The sequence below is a fragment of the Gekko japonicus genome, unplaced genomic scaffold (assembly GCF_001447785.1).
Source record: "Gekko japonicus isolate JY-2015 unplaced genomic scaffold, Gekko_japonicus_V1.1 scaffold1553, whole genome shotgun sequence".
NCBI classification, from domain to species: domain Eukaryota; kingdom Metazoa; phylum Chordata; class Lepidosauria; order Squamata; family Gekkonidae; genus Gekko; species Gekko japonicus.
In genome coordinates, this window is record NW_015160257.1 from 398,082 (window position 1) to 406,240 (window position 8,159).

The following is an 8,159-nucleotide window of genomic DNA, read 5'->3' on the forward strand; positions in this document are numbered from 1 at the left end:
GGAGATCTGTACCTGAAGGCTGGCCAGGGGGAACTCTGCAACTTACCTGGCTGCTTCTTGTTCCTCCTGGCCCGACTGAGGGCTGCTGGGAGCAGGGGGTGGGGCTTGTTGCATGTGCCCACCCCCTGGGCTCCTTACTGCCGAAGCTCTGCTCATGTGCGCTCCCGCAGGAAATGACCCCTGAGTGTACAAAATAGTGTTTATTACAAAAACATATAAAAACCTAGTAGGGGCCCTAGTAGGGGCCCAAAAAAAGAGGGGGGGGGGTAATCTAAACCAACAAAGCACAAACATCCTAAGGAAGTTTAGAAAACTATTTGAGGGCCAAAAGTTAAAAACATAACAAGTGTACAAAATAGTGTTTATTACAAAGACATATAAAAACCTGGCAGGGGCCCAAATAAAGCCTCATAAAATGTACAAAGTTACAAATACACACAAAAGAGAACAGCGTATGACCTGGCACGTTTTGGCTTACAAGGGCCTTCTTCAGAGGTCAAATAGTGCAAAACATAACAAGCAACAGAGTCCCTGTAACACACGTAAGGCAACTAACAATAAATAAAAAATAAATAAAATAGAACCAAAATTGGAATGTTCCAATATGGAATTGAGTGTAACTGTTACATATTGATGGCACATTGTCCCCGACAAGGCAATTCTGTTTGCACTCTTAGTACCTAAACTGGAAGGTACATAACATTTCTAGTGCATACAACAACTTCTGACGCAAGGCCGGATATATTTGTGGACCCAAATAGAAGCTTTTCGGTGTGTCATTCAATTCCATATTGGAACATTCAAATTTTGGTCCTATTTTATTTATTTATTGTTTATTTATTGTTTATTGCCTTACATGTGTTACAGGGACTCTGTTGCTTGTTATGTTTTGCACTATTTGACCTCTGAAGAAGGCTCTTGTGTGCTGAAACGCATCAGGTAATACGCTGTTCTCTTTTGTGTGTATTTGTAACTTTGTACATTTTATGATGCTTTATTTAGGCCCCTGCTAGGTTTGTAATAAACACTATTTTGTACACTTGTTATGTTTTTAACTTTTGGCCCTCAAATAGTTTTCTAAACTTCCTTAGGATGTTTGTGCTTTGTTGGTTTAGATTACCCCCCCCCTCTTTTTTTGGGGTGTCAGTCACAAGTCACAAGAGCCAGTTTGGTGTCGTGGTGAAGTGCGCGGACTCTAATCTGGGAGAACCGGGTTTGATTCCCCCACTCCTCCACTTGCAGCTGCTGGATGACCTTGGGCAAGTCATAGTTCTGACAAGAGCTGTCCTTGAAAAAGAGCAGTTTCTGTCAGAGCTCTCTCAGCCCCACCTGCCTCACAGGGTGTCAAGTTTGGTGTCGTGGTTAAGTGTGCGGACTCTAATCTGGGAGAACCGGGTTTGATTCCCCACTCCTCCACTTGCACCTGCTGATGTGACCTTGGGTCAGTCACAAGCTGTGGCAAGAGCTGTCCTTGAAAAAAGAGCAGTTTCTGTCAGAGCTCTCTCAGCCCCACCTACCTCCCAGGGTGTCTGTTGTGGGGAGGGGGAGGAAAAGGAGTTTGTAAGGCGCTCTGAGACTCCAAGTGAAGGGCTAAATCCACTCTCCTCCTCCTCCTCCTCCTCCTCCTCCTCCTCCTCTTCTTCTCCTTCTTCTTCTGCCACGTAGGCAAGGAGGGTGTGACTCGAGATCAGGACTCTGGAGCAGGTCCCCAGATAGCGGCTGGACCGTCCTGCCCTGGGTCCCAGCTGTGAAATGCATCCGAAGACATGGACCGCAAGGTGTCAGTTATATATATCCATCTTCCGCCTGTGCGAAGTCCCCTTCCTCCCACTCTCCCAATTCTACTGTCAGGATCAAAAATACCCTGGCCTATTTTTAAAGCCTCTGCTCGGGACCTTTGCCTTTTGGGGGACATATCAGGTTGCCGCTCCTCAGCTGTTTTGGCCCCCCCGCCCCCCCCGGGCCTGCTGGCTCACCCGACATCGTTCCCTTGGCTCTCGCGGGTGCCGGAGAGAGGGGCTTCGAGAGTCGGCCCCAAAACCAACATTTGCACGCGGGGGAATTCACAAGGGCCTCCATGCGGCTCACGTAGAGGTAAGCACTGCTGTCTGCTCTCCCCACCCCAATGCTCCCTCTAAGCTGTGGAGTCTTGTGAGCAAAAATTCTACTTTGTGAGCTCCTGGCTGTGTGCGAGCCATTTGGCTGCTGCAGAAATTAGTTTGCTCTGGAGCCTCCCTTCCTGAGCTCAGACAAAAACGGGTGAGCCAGAGGCTAAAAAACGGTGAGCCGGCTCACACGAACTCAGCTTAGAGGGAACACTGACCCCCACCCCCCGTGGTCCAGCTGCATCTGCAGATCAGGCACTGCGCGGAGGCTGCCTGTGCCGATGCAAACGAGGAGCATGGGGTCCCTGTGAGACATCCAGTCCGCATGACTGCTAGACTGAGTGGAATAAGCGACGTGCATTTCCACATGCATACCGCCTCCCTACACGTGAACCAGAAGCCTGATCCTGCTGTTTTGCGTGTCGGGACACTGCCGGATTCATACAATCCCGTGATCATCCACATGTGGGGACGGCTTGCCTGTGAGGCACACAATTGGCAGTGGCAGGCGCTCATTTCATGTGAATGTAACGTCTGCCGGCAGGGTTGCCTGCTTCTGAGTGGCACCTGAAGATCTCCTGCTGTTACAATTGATCTCTAGGTGACCAAGATTGGTTCCCCTGGAGGAAATGGCTGCATTGGAGGGTGGGCTCTATGGCATTATGGTGTCGTGGTTAAGTGTGCGGACTCTAATCTGGGAGAACCGGGTTTGATTCCCCACTCCTCCACTTGCACCTGCTGATGTGACCTTGGGTCAGTCACAAGCTGTGGCAAGAGCTGTCCTTGAAAAAAGAGCAGTTTCTGTCAGAGCTCTCTCAGCCCCACCTACCTCCCAGGGTGTCTGTTGTGGGGAGGGGGAGGAAAAGGAGTTTGTAAGGCGCTCTGAGACTCCAAGTGAAGGGCGGGGTATAAATCCAATCTTCTTCTCCTCCTCCTCCTCCTCCTCCTCTTTCTTCTTCTTCTTCTTTGTTGTAGAGTAGAGCCAGTTTGGTGTAGTGGTTAAGTGTGCGGACTCTAATCTGGGAGAACCGGGTTTGATTCCCCACTCCTCCACTTGCACCTGCTGATGTGACCTTGGGTCAGTCACAAGCTCTGGCACAGCTATTCCTGAAAGAGCCTTTTGTGTCAGAGTTCGCTCAGCCCCACCCACCTCCCAGGGTGTCTGTTGTGGGGAGGGGGAGGGAGAGGCGTTTGTTAGCCGCTCTGAGACTCCAAGTGAAGGGCGGGGTATAAATCCAATCTCTTCTTCCTCTTCATTATACCATGCATTGTACTTATTTATTATTTATTTATTCCTTAGATTTGTACCCCGCCCTCCCCAACGGGCTCAGGGCGGCCACAACAGAGGCAGTTGCCATAACAACAGTTCAAACAACATAAAAACAATCATTAAACATTATTCCTGGTTTTAATTACACTGGAAGCCCCCTTGGGTTCTGCAAGGTAGAAAGGCGGCTGACCAACGCATGAAATACATTGAGTAGTATTATTTATTTATTGTTTCGATTTCTCTCCCGCCCTCCCTGCAAGCGGGCTCAGGGCAGGTCCCAACAATAAATCCCGTTATAGTCTAAAACGATTCAGTAAATAAATAAATATCAGATATTGAATGAATACAATAAACAAACAAACAACTGTTTAATATTTTATGCCAATAAAGGTATTTGTTTGTTTTGTTTGTTTGAATGAATACAATAAAGCCAGTTAAAAACAGTTCAAGTGGGGAGTGCAGCTATTTATTTAACGGCATGGCTAAACAGAGGTGGGAGGGGGTGCTGTCTGCTTCAGGGGTTTGTCCCTAAAATGGAAAGAACAGGAGGCAAAGGAATTTGACTGCGAGGTTGCCTCTTGGAGACCTCTTCTGCCCATCTTGACTTTCATTTCCAGCCATGGATTTGCTGTGCCTCAAATGCAGCTTCTTCAACCACTGGAGCTGAGAAAGAGAAAGAGAAAGAGAAAGAGAAAGAGAAAGAGAAAAGAGAGAGAGAGAGAGAGAACAAGGGTGCATGAGAGGCTCCGCCCCTTGACCTCATTGGCCCTATCCCTTGGTGGGTGGGCCTTTGGCCAGGCACTCCCTCGGGTGTGGTCTGCCTTGTTGGGCCAGATTTCTGTTGCCTTTCCAGAGGAGGCAACCCTTTGACTGCACTCTTTGGGAAGGGCTGCTTGTGAGAAGGGGCTCTTCCCCTCCAAGGGGCTGAGCTCCACCCAAAAAAGGTCTCCCTGCAGCACTCGGGGTAAATCGGAATCCTTTGGGATGGGTCAGGGCTCAGACTTCACCTGCTTTCCAGGAGCGGTTGCAAAAGTCCTTTTGGGACTGGCAGCTGGAGACCCGTTTTTTGCTTTGGTTTGTTTGTTTTTGAAACCCCCCCTGCTCCACCGGAGACTCCTCGGAAGTCAGACCATAAGAAGAGCCCTGCTGGACCAGGCCAGGGGTCCGTCTAGTCCAGCGTCAGTTTTTGTGTTTTTGCATCTCTGCTGCCTCAAATAGGATGGAAGCCATTGTGGAGGGGGGGGTGTAATAGCAGAGGTGGACCCCGGGGGGACCTGCGGGAGGAGAACTGTGTTCATTCCTGTCTCCATTTATTTTTTTCAACAGGAAGGGGGCTTGCGTGTAGGAACTCATGTGGTGCCTGGAAGAAAAGAAATCTGGGGCGTTGCCCCCCCCAAAAGCCACCCCAGGGCAGCTCCTTTAACCCCCCTTCCCCATACTTCTTTTTAAAGGTGGGGTGTTTGTCTTTAAAAAATAGTTACTGAGAAGACCTGGCTGATCATAGCAGATGGTACTCACCTTTCTTTGTTTTTTAACTGGCTTCCCACCAATGATAGAATTCAGGTTTGCAGTCAGCCTCTTTTGTAACAGGTGTTGGTCTGAAGCAGCAGAACCACGTTGGAGTCCAGCGGCACCTTTAAACCAACAAAGATTTATTCTGGGTGCAAGGTTTCTTCATGGGTATGCAGACTTCGAAGAAGTACAAGGTTTCCTGGGCATGCAGACTTCGAAGAAGTGTGCCTGGCACACGAAAGCTTGTCCCCTGAATAAAACTTTGTTGGTCTTAAAGGTGCTAGACTGGACTCTAACTTTGTTCAGTCTCTTCGCCTGTTCACCTGTGGCGAGGGAGGGGCACTTCCAGGCACTTCCACCTGCTGATGTGACCTTGGGTCAGTCACAAGCTCTGGCACAGCTGTTCCTGAAAGAGGCGTTTCTGTCAAGAGCTCTCTCAGCCCCACTCACCTCACCGGGTGTCTGTTGTGGGGAGGGGAAGGGAAAGGAGTTTGTAAGCCGCTCTGAGATTCCGAGTGAAGGGCGGGGCATAAATCCAATCTTTTCTTCTTCTTCAATAGTAGGATCTTTTTCCCTTTTCTTTTTGCAGATTACACAAATGGGCTCGTTGTGGTAGCTCAAATGTCTTGTGGACGAGAGCCAGTTTGGTGTCGTGGCTAAGTGCGTGGACTCTAATCTGGGAGAACCAGGTTTGATTCCCCACTCCTCCTCTACTTGCAGCTGCTGGATGACCTTGGGCAAGCTGTAGTTCTGATAAGAGCTGTTCTTGAAAAAGAGCCGTTCCTGTCAGAGCTCTCTCAGCCCCACCTACCTCACAGGGTGTCTGTTGTGGGGAGGGGAAGGGAAAGGAGTCTGCGAGCCGCTCTGAGACTCCCTTGGGGAGTGAAGGGCCATGGGGTATAGATCCAATCTCCTCCTCCTCCTCCTCTTTGAGGCACTGATGCTGCTTCAGCACATGGTTTGTGAGTTGTTTCAGCTGCCAGTGTTTAAGAGCGGCAAGAAGACCCCGCCCTTTCAAAACCGTCTCTGCTTCCCACACTGGCCCGTGGTCTGGACCAGCAGGCTGAGGCCATGCAGAGGAGAGGGCCCTTAAGGAGTTTCATCTCCAGAGATCGGACCAAGCGGCTTCTCTGAAACCATGTCCACCCCCCAAGGTACCCTCACAACCAGTGGAGGGGCCGTGGCTCAATGGCAGAGCGTCTGCTTGGCATGCAGAAGGTCCCCTGTTCAATCCCTACCATTTCCAGTTAAAAGGACCCGATTACAGGTGCTGTGAAAGACCTGCGCCTGAGACCCTGGAGAGCCACTGCCCGTCTGAGTAGGCAATACCAACAAGCCATAGTCCTGACAAGAGCTGTCCTTGAAAGGGCAGTCCTCAAAGGAGCTCTCTCAGCCCCACCTACCTCACAGGGCATGTCTGTTGTGGGGAGGGGAAGGGAAAGGAGTTTGTCAGCCGCTCTGAAACTCCTCTGGGTAGTGAAGGGCCATGGGGTATCAATCCAATCTCCTCCTCCTCCACGGTAGCCTTATTTTCAAGGCCGATTTAGGAATGCAGAGGGACCCCAGGGGCAGGTGAGTTTAACCCTTTGGCCTGAGGTAGGATGACCTCTATGGGAAAAGATACCCCACAGAAAGATGTGTTCAGTGACGCTTTCCTGGGCGCTTCAGAGGAGGGGGCTAAGCAGCTTGGCAGAGTGGCTGTGGGGTAGAATTGCCGACCTTTTAACGATGCTTGCGTGGCAGGCAGAGTGCTCCCAAGCATGCGCAGAGTGCCTTTTGACAGAGAAACAGTAAGGGTTTTTGTTTTTTAAAAAGGACTTTTGGAACAACTCTTGCACTTCATGCAACCACGTAATCAAGGCAGGGGTTGACTCACCCGTGCAGGGAGGTGTATAAGTTGCGTTCAGGCTCTGCTCTTGAGGGTCTGCAGCAGAAGGTAAATAGCTTTGCATTTTTCCTGCACATGTGCAGATCCCAACAGTAAACATGCATGTGCTAGCCAGTCCTGGGCTTTCAACCCGGCAGCTTGGAGGCTGCAGGTGTGCTCTTTTCCAGTTCCCCTTTTGAGACAGAAATATGGGGGGGGGGATGAGGTTTGAACAGGCAAGGCCGGTAGGGGGCAGGGCAAAGGTGGAACCGGGCCAATGATCCCAAGGCTGGTGATCCCCCTGGGTGTGTCTCCCTTGTGACTTTCATCCGGACTAGCGGATGGGGGGGGAAGGGTTCTGGCCAGGCAAAATGCCGCCGTTCCGAGGTCTGGCCTCTTTGGGTATAAAGGACTGAGACTGATGCATGGAGTAGTGATTTCAGCACAGACTTTATTAGGACATCGGAGAACTTGAGATAGCTAGCGTGGCCCAGGGCCCGCTTCTTTTCCCGTTCAACACACAGCCAACGCACACATGTGATTGGATTACTTACACACAACTCCACCTATTGGTTCCCTATTAGCAGGGGTCATTTTGTAGAAAAAGCAGTGCAGGAGCTCATTAGCATAATTCATTAGCATAACTTATTTGCATATGCCACACCCCCTGGCATCACCGGAAGTGTGTCAGAAGGGAACACCCACCGCTCAAGGTCCACTGGACTGTTTTGGATTGCTAGCTATTGGGGGGGGGGAGTGTAGATCTGTCCCTCACAGAGGAGGGAGAGCTCGTACCTGAGTAAGACTTGGTCTTGAAGGTGCCACTGGACTGTTCTGGACCGGGGGGCCGGGGGGGGGCTCTGCAGCTTACCTGGCTGCTTCTTGCTCTGACTGAGGGCTGCTGGGAGCAGGGGGTGGGGCTTGTTGCATGTGCCCGCCCCCTGGGCTCTTTACTGCCGGAGCTCCACTCCTGTGCACTCCTGCAGGAAATGACCCCTGCCTATTAGGATCCGGGCTGACCGATAGGTGAGTTCTCAGATCCATAGCTGCTATTGTCCTTGGGGTGCGAAGCTCAGCACGTTCCTGCGGCCACGTGCGAGTCCGACCACGTGCGTGTCGTCAACATTGGGCATATCCACTGCACGGAGGAGGCTGGACCCAGTTCTCAGCACTACCAGGGGAACCAGAGTCCAGCACCTGAATCACCTGCCGTGCCGTCTGGTGCCTGGCAAGGTTGTGGTCTCGCACCCAGAGGAGGTGGCTGATCCCCCCGTCTCTCTCTCTTCTGCTTTCCTTCCAGAGATCAAGTGAGAGGAGAGGATCGGGAGGCCACGCTCCATCAGCGCTGAATGGATCGGAATGGGGGCAGCTGCCGGCTTCGTGAGGCCACGCCCGGCGGCAGAGG